The sequence below is a fragment of the Pelophylax lessonae genome (assembly GCF_965119305.1).
Source record: "Pelophylax lessonae genome assembly, chromosome: 2".
Lineage (NCBI taxonomy): Eukaryota > Metazoa > Chordata > Amphibia > Anura > Ranidae > Pelophylax > Pelophylax lessonae.
This window is the reverse complement of record NC_138769.1, coordinates 516305693-516324877: the sequence shown is the minus strand read 5'-3', so window position 1 is coordinate 516324877 and position 19185 is coordinate 516305693. Positions and strand designations below refer to the sequence as shown.

Genomic DNA, 19185 nt, shown 5'->3' with positions numbered 1-19185 from the left:
AGGACGGTTGCTTTTGCAGTTAGATGTAATAGACTTCCATCACTAATTAGATTACATGCTGAATTCATTTTCCTCATTGAAGATCAGCCGCTCCTGATGCATAATTCATAGCCTGTACCTCGTTACCTGCTTCTTCATATTAATATCTATACACAGTTTGAATTGCCTCGTTTGCATATGCTAAAGTTCTGCATGCAGCCTTCAGCATGAAAATTATGCACTAACTTGTAATAATTATTACAGTCAGCCTGCTATTGATTTATGAGACTTTTAAAAACCAAATATGTGTAGTACTTGTAATGAATGATATTTTAAGGTTCTTCAGGAAATTAAAAGGCAATGGCTGCCTTAGGAAATGTTCTGCTTGTTTGATTTAATACTACAGTTAGCTAGGAGGTGGAATGAAAGAGTGATTCAGACCTATAGCACATTTTTCGATGATATGTTTTATTACTTCACACTGCTAGCCTGATATCTAGATGATAAATGACAATACATATCTAACGTGTGAAAAGGTCTTACAATTTCTTTATTTTTTGTCATTTAAAGATTATTCAAGTTATGGTTTAACCCTTTCCCCCAGGAGAATGAGAACATGCTATTACATGTAGCTCTTGCCCCGGTGGTGTACCGCGTAGTATATTCAAAGCCCTGAGAAGGAAAAGGAAAATAAACTGTATACTATCATAGCCATCCCTTGCTGTCAACTAATTGATTTCTATATTTCACATGATCAAAGGGGGCAAAAAAAGTTAGAATTTAGGAATGCATTGCATGTGTTCTAGCTGTATAAGAAAACACACAGACAAGTCAACTGGCTTCCCAATATAAAGTAAGACAGTTTTCAATGACCAAATATCCTATATCACTAAAAGGCACAATAATAAAAAAGGTGAAGTCTTTCTCCATAAAGCCCTGCAGAAACTACAGCCCATTAGTAACAAATAAACCTCTAAGGCCAGCGGGACACTGTTCGAATCTCGGCCGATTCCTTTGAACAGTTAAAGGGCAGGCTGAATGTACCAAGTTAATCGGTCAATCAACTTGGGTACAACCAGCCTGCCGTATTCTCTTGATATTATCACTAGCGGCTATAGCAGCTGTCTTCTCCCAGCGGGAATGGCTTCTCCCACCTGCCTGCATCCCCCCCCCCCCCCCACCGACAGCAGACAATTGCTTGGCAGAAGGGTTTCCCCCCGACAGCACTGACTGTGTTGATGAGGGATTTTTGCAATTTCTTTCCTGCAACCCGTGGTATGCCATGCCTAACAAGAATAAAAATAAACTCAAACAAATAGGACACAAATAATTAAGACAAAGGTGTTGATTAACTCAAGCTGGAGTGCAAATTCCAGTGCAGCTCTGCATAGAAACCATCAGCTTCCAGTTTTTGTCAAGTTGAAGCTGATTGGCTACCATTCACAACTGTACCAGCTTTTGCACTCTCCAGTTTTCGTAACTCAACCCCAAATGGTTTTATCCTCCGAAACTTGCAGCTTGGAGTCTTGACTGTAATATGACTTGATGCCATGAGGGTGCACAACCAAAATGTAATAGCCCAAACATTTATTTTTCTTAAACTGAACACCTCTTAATTGGCCAATAACCTTTTATCCTTAAATAATTAAAAAAAAAGAAAAGAAAAAAACATACAGATTTTATTTGTTATTGTGTTGTGTGGCCCTAGGCAAAGCCTTACACCTAAAGCTGGCCTTACCCTCCTCCTTTTACTCGTGAATAATGAAATGGTCTCCAATTTATTACATTGCTGGACCTGGCTCTATACTCTTCAGGTTATAAAACACATATTCGATTCTTAAGAGATGGGCAACTTCATCTAAGCTGATTTTCAGCTGTGCTCTGGAATGCCATTCTTTGCTTTTTGAGTATTATTTAAATCATTGTATTACCATCATACCATTTAAGTATATGCTGTGTGTTTTTATCTTGATTATGATTGTGATTTGCCTTTTTTTATACTTCATCAATAAAATTTATATTTTTATATAAAATTGTTTGGATTGCCTCAAAATCTCATCTCTTGAGGACCGAATATGTGTTTTATAATGTATGTAGTGATGACGGTAATTACACCTTCAGCCACCTTGTCACTACCTAACTATACTCTTCATGTAACCTATGTGCATGTTTTGTCCTTCTGGGCTGTGGAAGTTTATTGTATCTTGCCTTAAGCCTCGTACACACGCAACAATTGTTGGCTGTGAATTTTCAGCCAATGTCCGATCGGCCGATTATCGGCTTGTTAGTATGATGCTTCCGACAACCGACTGTGACTTTTCGGCCGAACAAAATCTGGTGTGCATGCTTTAAAATTTTTGTTGGCCATCAACAGAACAGCCGATTGTTCCTCAGTCAGTACAGATTTCGGCAGACAAAAATGTGATGAGCAAGACTGCACATGCTCAGAGAAGTAAAAACACATGAAAAGTAAACCAGAACATGACATCACTTCTGAAGTTGGTTTTTGTTGGCCGATAAAATTCGTGTGCAGTCTAGAGCACATTTCAACCAACACAACAACATTGGACAAAAGACGGCCGATCGGTCGGCCAACAATCGGTGCGTGTGTACGAGGAATTACTCTTCTGATGTGGGAGTATGCAAAAGGCTTTGGAACTGTACACTTGTGATGCTATGATGCAGGATATGTTTTGTTCAATACTAGCCCTAAGTAAGAATTGTACTCTATTCTGGAATGGTCTTGTTTTCCCTTTTTTCTATACGTTGAAACTTATACACAACTTAATGTATTTTACTGACTGTGATACTGTATTTTGTGTATTATTCAGTAGAGTTTTCTACCTGTCAAAAAAAAAAAACAATCTGGCCACACACTTATTAAAAACCAGGAAATTCAATAGGGACCGTTCAAATTTTGATTAGTTTGTGGACATCCTTGTTTGACAGAAGTCGATGACTGGAGACACATGTTGGTAAATTTTTCTTGATCAGCGGAGGATCCTACTATAAAAATACAATGTCCTGTGGGGAGATTCCTTCATCCATCACGCTCGTGCAGATGGAAGAACCTTTCATTCAGCCCACTGGCTGAATGGAAAAAAATAAAAAACTATGGCCAGCAAAGAACCATTATGCAATAGTCCCATAAATTAGGATTGACACGTAGTAATAGGTCTTATTCAATATTTAGTAATTAGGGAGTAAAATACACAAATAGGGTCCATCCACGCTGACTTAAGAACTGCTGCTTCTACAGTTTTGTGTTTTGCCTGTAGAAGCAGCTCAATGTTTTTCTATGTGTCCATAAACATAAGAACAATTACAGGCATATTTTAGGCTCAACCTTTAGAGGCAGGAAACAAAACCCTTCTGGTTTGATTTTTGATTGATGCTTTCTGGCAGAAAAAAAACGCAAAACCCTCCTAAACTCGCCTAAACTCTGTGCAAAAAAAATGCTCTATATGAGGGGGTTTTTCTTTTCGTTTCTGCTAAGAGAAATGGCATTTTTTAAGCCCAGTGTCATGGAGCCTTATACCCCAATAGATCCTTTAAATTTATTATCTCATTATTCATTGCTTTAAGAAGTAGAGTCTGTCTTTATACCGCTTCCAGCACTTACTCAGCGTATCATACATTGCACAACTGTTTTGCTCAATTTTGGCCCATTTTCCTATTGGCCAAACAAATAATGAATATAACTGGAGAAAATATGTAGCCAGCCAGATCAGATAAACAGTGTGCACTACAGTGATATCCTTTATCGGCCAGCACAGCTGAATACAAAAAGTAAAGCACATCTCATTACACTAACCTATACAATGACCTGGTCAATGTAAACACAAAGCGCTATGAATATATTAGTAGGGCGGCATAAAATAGGGTAAAACACTTCAAAACTTCCACAGTCAGATACAAAGATGTAAGCCTCTATGAACAAGCTATATATTTAAAAGTTTTCCTATACTGGACATCTGGCTTTAGGAACATTCATGATGTGCTATCACACACACATCCATAAATTGCACCTTCCTCCTTTTTTGTGGCTGGTCTTTCTAGGATATGAATCCATTAGCACTTTTTAAAACCAAGAAGGATCAAAGTGAAAAAAATAAATAAATACATTTCACGAAGAACTGTGTTTCTATTCCAAGAACAGAAATTCATATTCATTCAAACTTACTTTACAGCAATTACTGCATGAATAAATTTAATTTTTCTATTGACTTAGTAACAAATTGGATCCCTGGAAGCTTACAGGATCAAATACATAAAAGATAAACATTTAGCTTAATGACATCAACAGTCAACCAAAAACATCTGTGTTTTACTTTAGAAGTGATCAGAGGATATTCCTTTGTTTACACTAAAGATAATCACAAGGTTTGTATTACTGCATTCAATTTAAGGAAGAAAAAAGAGAACATACAACCTCCAGAGCCCAGAGGCAGCAATATGTTACAAATACAGGATTTCTCTCATTTTATGTTTTGTAACCATGGTAAAACAATAGAACTGAACTTTCCCTGAACCTTCCTCCTATAATGGCCATGGTACATGTTGACCTAGCACGGCAAGTTAGAACCTGATGCTATCGTGCTGACGGCTGCTAATGCTATCAAATTTTTCTGAAACTTTATCAACTCTATTAAAAGATCCGTTTGAATATACCTGATTGCTGGACACAGCTCACCAGGGAATGCTGACATCATACACGCATCCTGTTTCCATGTTTGCCATTTACATAACGAAATGATTAAAACAATGAAGTTTGTTTACAGAAGAACATTCCATTGAAATATGTAAAACTGAATAAAAGAAGATCCGATTGGCCTGTGAATCGCTGCAAATCAGATACTTACAGGAACTTCTGAATATGAGCGAGAACATTTTCCTGATCTGCAAGGGATTCCTAAATTCATTAATCTCTGCATTCTCAAACAATCTGATCCAATCTGGTGCAATCATATTCAAGAAACTTAGAGAAACATGATTTGTCCAAAATTATCTGTTTCGGATAATATACTAAATTGCAATGATTTCCAGATTTCTCTGACAATCCGCAGAAGGAAACATATGTTTATAAAATGATTTTTTTTTTTTATACATGCATATATTGTAACTATAAATGCACTAAATATAGGTGGATATTAATATGGAACTATTGTCATTTCTACTCCAGGGATGCTATGATCTGGAGCTCCCTTACTGGCTACTGACATCTCTGGCTGGTCTTCTTCTGGGTACCAATCTTCGGCCATTTTTATTGGCTCAGCTAAGATGACATCACTCTTGCGCATGCGAAGGAGTGTAATTATCTTGGCAGGTGCTAAAATTGGCTGGGCCAGGATGACATCACTCTCGCGCATGCGAAGGAGTGCAATTATCTTTGCAGGTGCTGAAATTGGCTGGGCCACGATGACATCACTCTCGCGCATGCGAAGGAGTGTAATTATCTTGGCAGGTGTGGAAATTGGCTCAGCCAAGATGACATCACTCTTGCGCATGCGAAGGAGTGTAATTATCTTGGCAGGTGCTGAAATTGGCTGGGCCACGATGACATTACTCTCGCGCATGCGAAGGAGTGCAATTATCTTTGCAGGTGCTGAAATTGGCTGGCCCAAGATGACATCACTCTCGCGCATGTGAAGGAGTGTAATTATCTTTGCAGGTGCTGAAATTGGCTCAGCCAAGATGACATCACTCTTGCGCATGCGAAGGAGTGTAATTATCTTGGCAGGTGCTGAAATTGGCTGGGCCACGATGACATCACTCTCGCGCATGCGAAGGAGTGCAATTATCTTTGCAGGTGCTGAAATTGGCTGGGCCACGATGAAATCACTCTCGCGCATGCGAAGAAGTGCAATTATCTTTGCAGGTGCTGAAATTGGCTGGGCCAAGATGACATCACTCTCGCGCATGCGAAGGAGTGTAATTATCTTGGCAGGTGCTGAAATTGGCTCAGCCAAGATGACATCACTCTCGGGCATGCGAAGGAGTGCAATTATCTTGGCAGGTGCTGAAATTGGCTCAGCCAAGATGACATCACTCTCGCGCATGCAAAGGAGTGCAATTATCTTGGCAGGTGCTGAAATTGGCTCAGCCAAGATGATATCACTCTTGCGCATGCGAAGGAGTGCAATTATCTTGGAAGGTGCTGAAATTAGCTGGGCAAAGATGAAATCACTCTCATTCATGCGAAGGAGTGCATTTATGTTGGCAGATGTTGAAATTGTACACTGAGCTGTTCATGCACAGCTCAGTGTACAGCGCAAACAGACAGGTAAGCAGCTTTAAAACGTTTGTAAAGTCACTAGGTGACTTCACATGTATCCCCTTGGGAGTATGCTGATGTTAACGATAGTGTATATGGTTTTTCTATAATGAAAAGGCTAAATACCTTTAATCACACCGCAGCTGTGCGGTCACATAATCCCCCTGTGCTCATCTTCCCCAATCTATGGAAAGAAGCGGGAAGGTTTGAGATTCCCATGTGACGTAAGCCGGCCAGCACAGAGGGATCACGTGACAGCACAGCCGTGGTTTGGGAAAAGGTATTTTTCATTTAAAAAAAAAAAAACATATATCATTGTTAATGGCAGCATATTCCGGAGGATACAAGTATATTTGCTGCATATTGCAGCTGAATAGCAGCTGGAGGGGGTGGGAAGGAGAGCCGCCCTTACTCTGACAGGCAGGGAGAGAGGGGAAGAGGATAAGAGGGAAGGGACAAGAGACTTTTACAGCAGAGCAGTGTGATTATGGAGGGGCACGTAACCTGACCATGGTAATCATGGCTCAGTAGCCATGATTACCGTGGTAAGCACAGGCAGGGGGACATAGGAAAAGGCAGGAACAACCAGGTATTTTACATGATAGAAAGAAAAAAAAAATACACAGCACAAGCACTCTGCTATAGATCAGTGATGGAGAACCTTGGCACCCCAGATGTTTTGGAACTACATTTCCCATGATGTTCATGCATTATGCAGTATAATTGAGCATCATGGGAATTGTAGTTCCATAACATCTAGGGTGCCAAAGTTGACCATCACTGCTATAGATCATGCCTTAAAGGAACATGATCTTTTTTTTTGTTTTTTTGAGTTACAAACCACTTTAATGCAGAAGATACATAGCATGTCTCCTTTGCAATAAAAACCTGCCAATTCATAACTTTTCTTTTTTAAACACAGTTCTACTTTAAAATGTATAAGTATTAACACTTGAGATTGTTGATCCAGGGAATATCCAATTGCCAATTTTGGGATCAGGAAGATTTTTTTTCCCTGCTGAAGCAAACTGGACCATGATTTGTTGGGTTTTGTTTTTGTTTTTTTGCCTACCTTTGGATCAACTGTGGGTAAATGGTTCTGTACATGGAGGTTTTCTACTTTTTATTTTTTATTTTTATTTTCTATTGGTTGAACTGAATGGAATGTTTTCTTTTTCAACCTTACTAACTATGTTACTGTGTTACGATATTGATTGTCTTTTAATATGAAGGTATATGGGGGTTCTGTAGAGGAAAAAGGAGAAGTGCTTGGCGCTGCCAATATATGCGTTTAGAAGTGTGGAAGGTAGAAGCTAGTATAGACAACACAGATGTCACAAATATTATAACTATTATGCACGTTTGAAAAAATGAATATTGAATAAATAAGTGAGGTTTTAAATGAGGTAAAAACAGGAATAAAGTGTAAGAGCATAAAACCTAAAGCCCAATATTTAAATGTATAAAAGTAAATAGGTATGCAAAAAAAGAAGGTGACATATACATCCACAATATACTCTAGTAAAAGATATATATATATATAGTGCCCTTCAAGTGAGGGTGAAGTGGTGGTGTTAAAACAATAAATAAATATATAAATTCAAAAATGGTATTATAGTGCAGTGGCTATTAGGTGATATGTAACACAGGTGTATAAGTGATAATAAAAAGGTAGAGTAGAAAAAATTAATATATATAAATAATTTTACAGTGACTTGAGTGACCATAAAGTGACATGTGCAAAAAAGGAAAAGAAACCTCAATCCCAAGCCTGGGAAGAGAGAGTGCCCAATATGGTTCCCCAAAAATGACAATGGGGTGGGCCACAGATGGAGGAAAATAAATCCAAAAAATTAATAATAAAAAATGCATTTTTTATTATTAATTTTTTGGATTTATTTTCCTCCATCTGTGGCCCACCCCATTGTCATTTTTGGGGAACCATATTGGGCACTCTCTCTTCCCAGGCTTGGGATTGAGGTTTCTTTTCCTTTTTTGCACATGTCACTTTATGGTCACTCAAGTCACTGTAAAATTATTTATATATATTAATTTTTTCTACTCTACCTTTTTATTATCACTTATACACCTGTGTTACATATCACCTAATAGCCACTGCACTATAATACCATTTTTGAATTTATATATTTATTTATTGTTTTAACACCACCACTTCACCCTCACTTGAAGGGCACTATATATATATATATCTTTTACTAGAGTATATTGTGGATGTATATGTCACCTTCTTTTTTTGCATACCTATTTACTTTTATACATTTAAATATTGGGCTTTAGGTTTTATGCTCTTACACTTTATTCCTGTTTTTACCTCATTTAAAACCTCACTTATTTATTCAATATTCATTTTTTCAAACGTGCATAATAGTTATAATATTTGTGACATCTGTGTTGTCTATACTAGCTTCTACCTTCCACACTTCTAAACGCATATATTGGCAGCGCCAAGCACTTCTCCTTTTTCCTCTATATATCTAATATAATCTCTAGTGGGTTATATTCTGAAGTGGGCTGCAGTCAATCGCTTTCTACCCCCTCCCTTCGATATTTTCCTAAGCGCGGATTCTTTTCCACTCTTGATTCATATGGGGGTTCTGGTTCTAACTTACCCTAAAATGTTACAATGTTTACATTTTGTTGGTCTATTGGTTGAACATTGAGAAAGTTTTAAATAGGCACATATAAAATTGTGGTATAGTGTGAAATGTAAGATGTTTGGGGATGCAGCCATTTGGGAATCTTGCTCTTTCTTATTACCATAGTCTCAATAAGGTTGTACAAATACGATTTCTAATTTAGGTTTTCTGTTACAAATTTTTGTTATTTTAATGTTATTTTTTTTTTTTTTTTCCTTTTAGCATTTTGAAAATGAATAAGAGAATAACTGTGGGGCCAAAAAATGAGATTTGCATGGTGTTAGGAAAGCTAACTTGAGAGCTTTGATGACTATAAAAGTGTAAATTAATGATTAATATAACATTCTAAATGATTCTTATTATTTACATGTATACAGTGAATACATTAATTTAAAAAGTTCATAGATTTGGTTCCATTCTTTTGTTTGAATAACTAATTCTCTACACTGAAATATTTCCTGTAAATAAAATCAAGCAAATCCACAATCAATATTTCAACATAAATGGCCTTTACCAGTAAAAAAGGCCCAATCTACAAGATTTGACCTATAAGATTGTTACATAGTTACATATTTCACACTGTTCACACTGGAAGGAATACATTGAGGCTGATATATTAAAGGAGTTGAGAATCTTTACACAATTATTTCAATTAACCAAATCTGACATGTCAAAGCAGTAGTGATGGTATGGTAATTGGTCTGGGGGTAGGCAGGGGGGATTACACTTTGCCATTGTTGAGAAGGCTAGACTTGTTTTTTCTTTGCAGCAGTTCAGTAACATTACAGACCATGTCCTTACCACTACCACACTTTAAAGGGCATACAAGCTTTTATTATAGTAGGCCATCTGCATGCTCAAAGGCCTTGTGCAATAAAAATGCCTGCCTGCATATTTATGAAGTGAGTTGTTATTTTTCAGAAAATAACGAAAGCCAAAATATGTATCTTAAAATATTCCAGGTTTGGAACATACCACTTTGGTATTTTTAGTATTTTTAGTATATTTTAGTTCTGGACAGATTGGTCAGCATCCTTGTAAGGTTTTTACCGCAGTACTTGTTCCTGCTGAGGAGATTCACCCTCTATATATGTCCTGGAAACTGGCACAAAAAGAATGAACAAATATATCATTTTGAGTTGTCACCATTGGGGATGAACAACATCTTCCCACTCCCATTCATGTTATACCTGAACCCAGTCTGTGCGCCCACCCAACAATTTGACCAAAATGGATCAGTTCCCCTACCTGAACAGGCCAGCTTCTATTTGTATAAAGACTAGCTGGAGATCAAGAGTAACAGCATTGACCAAATATTTGGTAAATGAGGTAACTGATAATCCCCATCTGGTTTGCTTACAAACAGAAGCCAAACTGAGATCTGCCATTTGTGACAGAGAAGCAGAAGTGGCAGCATTATTGGGTGTTAGGTTCTCAAGATGGCATGAATAATGCCAATCGAAATCACTGGATGACGTGATTGATGCTGGATATACAGCAACATTTTTTACTTTTTCCAGTAAAGGATCGTGCCATGATATTCGTGTTTTTATTTACTTTTACATTTTTTATGGGGACAAGTAATGAAAGGCATTTAAGTGCCACCTACTAATTCCCCTAGAGGATGCTGGATATATAGGGGCCTCTTTTTGTAAAGAGGGCGTCCAGATTTGGGTAAGCCCCCTACCCGCAAACCACCACATTCCTTTTGAGGCACAGGATGTTGGCATGAGGCCCCCTGTCACCTTAACATTGGGAAAAGGTGCCTTGCAAGTTAATAGGGAGAAGCTTTGCTGTCCTCCATGCAAGATACCCTTCCAATGCTGAAAGCAAGTGTCCTGGTATGATTAAGGAGGGGAGGGGCATTGGAATATACATTAACAAAATAATTGTATTGAAAAAATTTCAAATAATATCCTATGATTTAAATCCAGTGTCAACCACATCATTCAACCATATAGATCCAGCGTCAATTACGATGATCTGCAACCCAATGAAGTAGCTCCACCCCCACGGTGACCGATCACCAACCTTGCCAAACCACAAAATGACAGATCCAAGGCAGGCTGGGGGATTATGTCACCCAAAATCTCCGCACATTTTGTTTACAAACGAAAGCCACCTGGTGATCTGTCATTTATTAGCGGTCATTTTATTTTAAACAATAAAGTTTAAAGGCTTTATTTAAACTGTTCTGTAACTTCATGTGAAAATTTAAGGCATCTTCAAAGCATGTTACTTGAAGGATTTCGGTATTTTCAAAGCTACACTTTAACCACTTGCCTACTGGACACTTTTACCCCCTTCCTGGCCAGGTCAATTTTCAGCGCTGTCACAATTTGAATGACAACTGCGTAGTCACGTAGCACTGTACTCATATGAAATTTTTATCATTTTTTTCACACGAAAAGAGCTTTCTTTTGATGGTATTTAATCACCACTTGTTTTTTTTCTTTTTGCTAAGCAAACAAAAAAGACCGAAAATTAAAAAAAAAAAAAAAATTCATAGTTTGGTATAAAATTTAGCAAACAGGTAATTTTTCTGAGCACTAGGTGGTGGCACTGATGGGCACTGATAGGTGGAACTGATTGGCACTGATGAGGCGGCACTGGTGGGCACTGATGAGACAGCACTGATGAGCACTGATAAGCACTGATAGGGGGCACTGATAAGTGGCACTGATAGGCAGCATTGATGGGCACTCATAGATGGCACTGATGGGCACTGAGAGGCAGTACTGATAGGCACTGATAGGCAGCACTGATAGGTGACACTAATAAAGAGGGACTAAGTGGCACTGATGGATACTGATTGGCAGCACTGGTGGGCACTGATTAGCAGCACTGGTGGACACTGATAGGCAGCACTGGTGGACACTGATAGGCAGCACTGGTGGGCATTGATGGGACTGCGTTGATAATCAGGACACTGATAATCAGCACCCTGATTATTAGTGTAAATGTCCCTTTAACACGGTTATCGGCTTGTGTTTACAACCATGATCAGCTGCCATTGGACAGCTGACCACCTGGTAATGGGCTGCTGTGATTGGTCCTTTACCCCGATCTGTGATCAGCTGAGTCCCAAGGACTCAGCGATCACAGAGTACACCGCCCAAGTGCCGCAGGGGGCGCGTGGGCAGCGCGCTCATGGGAAGACATCATATGGTGGCCTCCGAGCAAAAAAAGCCCTCGCTGTAGCTGTCATTCAGCTATAAAGCAGGTGGGATTTAGTTGAGCCACATTAAAAGACACTCTCCACACTGAATCTTTGTGTATGCATTGGTATATGTATCCCATGGCAATGCCAAACTACATACACTGTTTTTAACATTAGTTTGCACATTAGCCTTGAAAAAGGTCAGAACTGAACAGCAAAACTGAGATCCCATAGACTTCAATATCAGTCAGCAATATGTTCAGGGTTCGCTGACTTCCTATGGGGTTTGTTGAACTTCCTATCAAACTTTGCTTAATTGGCTCATCACTAGTTAGTCAAGGAATAAAGGAAAAATGTTCACATGAGGACACTTGTGACAAGATAGGATTTCCTTCTTTTTGAAATCCTGCTGTTTCTATCATACAGGGAGTGAAGGCACAATAAGACACAGGTGTCTATAAACGAAATGTGACAGGGATTTAAAACCCTTCCCTAAACCATCCACAAAAAAAAAAAAAAGTTTTGGATTTGGATATACTTTAACCTTTCTTTGCAGTCTTGTTAGCCTTCACACTTTTTTAGTTTTGACCCAATAGATTTGTTCATTAATACATCAGGTCATTAAAGTGCTTTCTTGTTTTTCTTTATTCTTCCATTTCTTTTTGTCCTCTCTTTTCTTTGTATATTGTTTTAGATATTATAATACTCACATCAGAGTCTGCACAAGTGTCTCAAATATCCTTTCTAATTTGCTATGCAAGAAAAGAGTGCTACAAGAAGCATATCAAATGCTACTTGAGTAAAGGTACAGTAATCAGTATAGTATGTGTATTCATTGCCACTGGGAGAAGAAAATGATGAGTCACTCTAATCGTTATAGCTGGTATAGACAAAAACTTCTCCAATCACTTATAAAACAAGGACCTTAAATGTCACAGCCCTCTTGAACTTGGATCAGAGAATTCAAAGCATGCAGTACAGTTGAATTAGAATGAACATAGTAAAACAATCACAGAATCTTGATGATGAATATTACAGCTTCACAAAAGTCATAAAACTATGGCAAATATACAGCATAAGAGATATCAAGTACAAGTTATAAATGGGAACAAAGTTTATATAAAAAGAAAAAAAAAAACTTTAATGTAAGAAAACATTTGATAACCAGTATAATCTTAGGATTAGTGCCAATGAAGGTATGGTGTATTTTCTTTAAAGTGGTATTACACCCAAAACCAAAAATGTAATATATTGCAGCTTACCTAATCCTTAGATTTGGTGGCTGCATTCATTTTCTTTTTTAAGCTTTTCCCCTCCCTTGTCACCTGGTGATCTGGCCAGTAATGCGCCTCCTGTATTAGAGTGCCCCCATTCTGGATGAAGAAGCACAGGGGTGCCTTTGGGCAGTAGCATTGTCCGTCTGGGTGGAGGGGAGTGCTAGATGGACTAGCAGATGGACTAGCAGATTTAAATACACTAACAAACTGAAGTTGAACTCCAACTCCTACTTTATAATCAGTCACAGCTGTTTTTTTTTTTACTTTTTGCAATAAAAATTTTACATAGATAAATAAAAGCCGATCATTGTGAGCACCCCTGTCATTGGTAAATGGTTGTTCTCATCCCTGTAACTGTAAGAGAATTGGTTCTGTTGAAAAAACAACAAAATTACTGGCTAGATCACCAGATGAAAATAGAAAGAAAGCCTAAAAAAGAAAACGAATGTAGTCATCCCATCTAAGAACTGGTAAGCTGAAATGTTTGCTTTTAAGTTTAATACCACTTTAAGCTTTGGTTCACATTAGTGCAGCTGCAGCATGATGCATTTTGCAGTGTGACTTCACATGTTTTGGCGGCGTTTTTGACACATTTTTTATGCTTCATTCTTATTTTTAGGAGAAGGCTGGATTTTATACAGAAAACTGGAAAAAACACATAAAAAATGCAGGTACAGCTTTACATGGGTTTTACATGCGTTTTTGGTGTGTTTCCATTAAAATCATGCTGAAACTGTACCAAAGTAGCACTTGAACCTTTTCAAAAACATACTGCTGCTGCGCTGCACTGATGTGAATAGACACCATAGAGAATAATGTGATTTCCATTGACGTGCAGTGAAGTGCAGCAGCAATTTTTAAAACTACAGTTCTCAAATCCAATCCCTGCAGTCTCCATCCACTTTTGCCTCCTAATATTTGTAAATGTTTTTACCAATTGGCATTCATAGGGTTAAAGGTTTATCTTTGTTAACCTCTTGCAAATATGTGGCCTCTTGTCGGGGAGGGGGGGGGTCTTGGCGCTGAGCGGCCACATATATGCGTGCATTAGTGCAAATCCAGTTGTGCTGGGAGAGCATGCTCTGCGCGCTCCCGGCACAGTTACTGGCGGCTAACGGAAAACTATAAAGGATCATGTGACCTATTACATCATGAGTTTATGTGAAATCTCCATTAACAGCTATAAATAATATTGTAATTAGAAATTATATTAGATTTCAGTTAGAAGGAAATTTATTAAAAGTATTGAGTGTTGTGTTGCTGTTACTGTAGTTAGTTCCACTTCAAAGGTTGGCCTTTTTTTTACCCTGATCACTACATGGGTAGTAAACAGCAGCCTTCTTAGACTCATACAATCAGGCTGTGCCCAATATACATTTGCTAGGTACAGTGACCAATTAGGGAGAGTTATATTAGCCACAGTACAGAAAGGAGAGGGATATAATGCTCTGTCACCAAGCTATGTTCCTCTTTGTGTGTGGGGACACAGCAGGCACCATGCCCCGACCTGAAGTGGAAAGGTAAACTAACCCCATACTTGTACATTGTATTGTAAATATGGTTGTTGTGGGTAATTTATAAATATCATATAAGCCAGGTGACATACTTTTAATGTGTTGTAAACACTGTTTAGTGTGTAATTTGTATATATGATGTAACCCTTTCAATAGGTATTGCGGATGGAACTACCTCTTTTGCGTAAGATCTCTCAGGATCTAGATGTCTATAGGTACATACTACTACAATGATTGGGGTGTATGCACATTTACACATAACCTAGGCAACATGACCGCCGTGACAGCCAATCACGGCGGTCACATCATCATAAACCCCTCCCCGCTTCTCGCCATCTGAAGCCCCTCCAAGAGGTTATGTAACATTATCAAAAAATGGTTTCTGCTAAGTTTGTACAAATCTCCAAGAGGAATACACAGTATTATAGTTGTATTCATTTTAGTAATTGTGTTCTAAATTACATTTTTAGGCAGGTTTCTTTTGGGGGACAGGCAGAAGTTCCATTATACTGAGACATATCCAATCAGAAAGCATATATATATATACAAAAAATTGTCACTACTCGGTGCCCCTTCTACCCCATCCTTCTGGCGAAATCTCTTTCCCACCCCGAATAACAAACCCCAATGGCAACCAATGAACTGCACTATAAACATATTTTTATTTTACTGGTGGCCTCTTTATTATTCCTTTTCTCACTTAATTTGCATAAATAGCAGAAACAGGTTTTCATTATTAGTGTGATAACCAATTTTTTTTCTTCCATCTGTGAGGTGAGATAGCCACCAATAGTGCAAACTTCCTTCTGTGGTTTCTCTTTTCTAGAAAGGCGTTAAAAATTCTGGTACAAAGCACAGGGAAGTTCTGTGCCAAATAAATTAAACTTTATGTTATATTTGTGTTTTTTTTTTTTTATGAGAGCTGCAAAAATGCTGCAAAAATGAAAAAAAAATGGACACAAACAAAAATATAGTTTGTATGTGAAAAAAAAAATGCAAAAAAGAGAAGAAGAAAAACTGGATGCGGGCATTAATAATAACAGATCAAATATTAAATATGGGGTTACCAAGGCACAAACCTTACACAAAATACATTGTAACAATATTTTCACAATGCATTCATGAATAAACCCTACCCTACCAACACTATGTGTTTTTTTTTTTTTTTTTTGTTTTTTTTTTTAATGGGAGCTGCAAAAATGAAAAAAAAAAAAATGGACACAAACTAAAATATAGTTTGTATGTGAAAAAAAAAAAAAAGCAAAAAAGAGGAAGAAAAACCGGATGAGGACGTTAATAACAACAGATCAAGGATTATTATAGGGTTAACAAGGCAAAAACCTTACACAAAATACATTGTAACAATATTTTCACAATGTATTCATGAATTAACCCTACCAACACTGTTTGCAGAGGTTATTTATACAGAGCATATAACAGCAGCCCCTGATTGAATGGGCCTGGCATTCAAACTGACAGTAGAGCCATGGAGTCTACAAAGGGAGAGCTACTTTCCCCCAGAATGTCGGGCTGAGTTGTAATTTGATAGCCAACCCCATTTAAAACTGAACTAATTCCCCCAACCAAACATTTGAGGTGGTAGGGACAATCCTCCCCACTGCACTATTGTATTCTGGAAACAAGGAGACATCCCCACTAGCTATCACAATATTGAACTGAACGAATATCAACCCTTCGATCTAATCTACCTTAACTGTCTCTGGCCCACCGCTTTGGTTCATTGGATTTCCATTCTTTCAAGCATGAATGCTCAACATCACACAAAGTCTTTACCAGGATGTCTGTATTCACATGCAGCCCATCTAAGAAAACTCATTCCTCCAGGCTGATATCCATCCATTAACACATGTTTGATACTTGCATAACTCTTCCTAAGAGCCATCCCATGGCTTACAGCCAATGGAGAACTCTTAAACGAACTAAAGATGGCTCTGATGTCTTCTGGAAGCTATGTACACCACTTAACTGGTCCTTATCACCAGCCATGATCTGTCTGCACGACATAGAGAAGCACATACACCTAGTGACAATGTCATTGGGTCTAAAAAGAAATGTACAGACTGAAAGGTTTTATTTAAAAATAATTATTAGCAGGTTGGGGAAATGGGTGGGGGGGGGGGGGCAGGGAAAGCCAATTATAAGCTGTTTTAACTTCGGTTTTAATTTTTTATGCCTTTGACACTCAGCATAACTTAACATTTTTTTTCACATGGCTACTCATCTGAATCTCTGATTTTTTAACTGCTAGAAGATTTTATCATTGCTGCTTAGTACATTTACAATTCTTCTTAAACACAGGATTACCCTAAAAAAACATAAAGTTATCTAATTTTCCATCTAACCTACGGGTAAGTAGCTGGAAATGTAGAAGTAGAACTTTTGCAATTCTGTCCAAAATCACATTTTATATTGATGTAATAAACAATTTAGCTTTTAAATCCTTGATGGATGCACTTAGGAATTTCTTTGGCTGTATCAGAGCTACATAAATACCTATGTTTAAATCTTTAAACTTAAGAGTTTGAATCTACCATCATGCCAGGCACCACCTAATTAGCTCAATTTAACAGATGATTTAAAGATTACCTTGTATATATAATTCAAAATGTGCTTAGCATATAAAATTGACTGGTTCAACAGTTCAAATACACCCAAATGTCTCCAAGTCCCTTACTGGATCATTGGAATTAATGCTTGGCTGATAACTTTAGTGAATTGAGGAAATAGTAGCTGACTGAAGCAAAACAGTAAAGCCTAGAATATTCTTACAGAGTCAAATACATTAACTGCAAATCTGAATGGGATAGTAAAGAATTACAAACACAAAATCCAATGTTTTTTTTCTTTTCTTTTCTTTTCTTTTTTTTTTTTTGTAAAAAAGCAGCACTTCAACTGAAAAATGAAGGGAAAATGCAATATTAAAGTGAAAATACTGTTAACCACTTTTAGACCGGAAGGATTTACCCCGTTAATTACCAGGCCCTTATTATTTTAACAGACAATTGCGCAGTCATGCGACGCTGTACCCAAATAAAATTTATGTCTTTTTTTCCCCACAAATAGAGCTTTCTTTTGGTGGTATTTGATCACCTCTGCGATTTTTATTTTTTGTGCTATAAACAAAAAAAGAGCGACAATTTTGAAAAAAAAAACAATATTTTTCACATTCTGCTATATGACATGCTCCAAAAAAATTGAAAAAACTAAATTTTTTACATTTTAGGCCAATTTGTTTTCAAATTTTTGGTAAAAAAAATTGCAATAAGCGTATTTTGATTGGTTTGTGCAAAAGCTATCGTGTCTACTAACTACGGGAAAGATTTATGAGTGATATTTTTGACACTTTTGGGGCGATCAATGACTTTACTACAGTAACCTACTGTAATAATGACACTGGCAGGGAAGGGGTTAACATTATGGGTGATCAAGGGGTTAAATAAGAGCCTAGGGGAGTGATTATAACTGTGGGGGGGGGCGTGGCTTGTGAAATGACTATAGAGACATGTGATCCTATATAGAAGGATCACATGGGCTCTATGATCATTCCAGGGAGAAGAACGGTCAGCTGTGTTTACAACAGCTGACTGTTCTTCTCTCTATGCGTTGAACGATCGCGGGTGTCAGGCGGCAATTGGAGCCGCCTGACAAACGCATCGGCTTCTCCTAGTCTCCTGAGAGCGAGCAATGTATACCTATGTCATACCTGCCGCAGTATATCTGCGGTGGGCGGTCGTAAAGTGGTTAATGATATATAAGTGGTAAGTTATGTTTTTGACATCATACATTATAAGCTTATCTTGGAGTGTACGCAGAAATACGTATTTAGAACATTTTATTTATATACTTTTTATCGTTATAGAGCAGACATCTTCAAACTTCAGCCCTCCAGCTGTTTCGGAATTACACGTCCCATGAAGCATTGTAAAACTGACATTCACAGACATGACTAGGCATGATGGGAATTGTGGTTCCTGAACAACTGAAGGACCATAGTTTGGAGACCCCTGTTATAGAGGATGGATATTCATGTTAAGCATATTATATTTGAGGGTTCATATTCTATAGAATGCAATAAAATAGGACTGGTATTTATTTATGACTCCACAAATCAATATAATTTATCAAAAAAGTATCACTGTCTCACATATAAGGAGATGTGTTTTTTAAGTGCCATTTCAAATGGTGTTATAGATAAATTCTAGGTATGGATATTTTATCCATATATATATATATATATATATATATATATATATATATATATATATATATGTTATATTGATCCAGCTTGTATGCATTTAGCATA

General features: G+C 37.6%; 1 protein-coding gene across 5 annotated transcripts in view; it reads right to left on the bottom strand.

The window, feature by feature from the left end:
• DACH1 (dachshund family transcription factor 1) overlaps positions 1–19185 on the bottom strand; it is a 482576-nt gene that overhangs the window by 248954 nt on the left and 214437 nt on the right. The window lies entirely within an intron of this gene.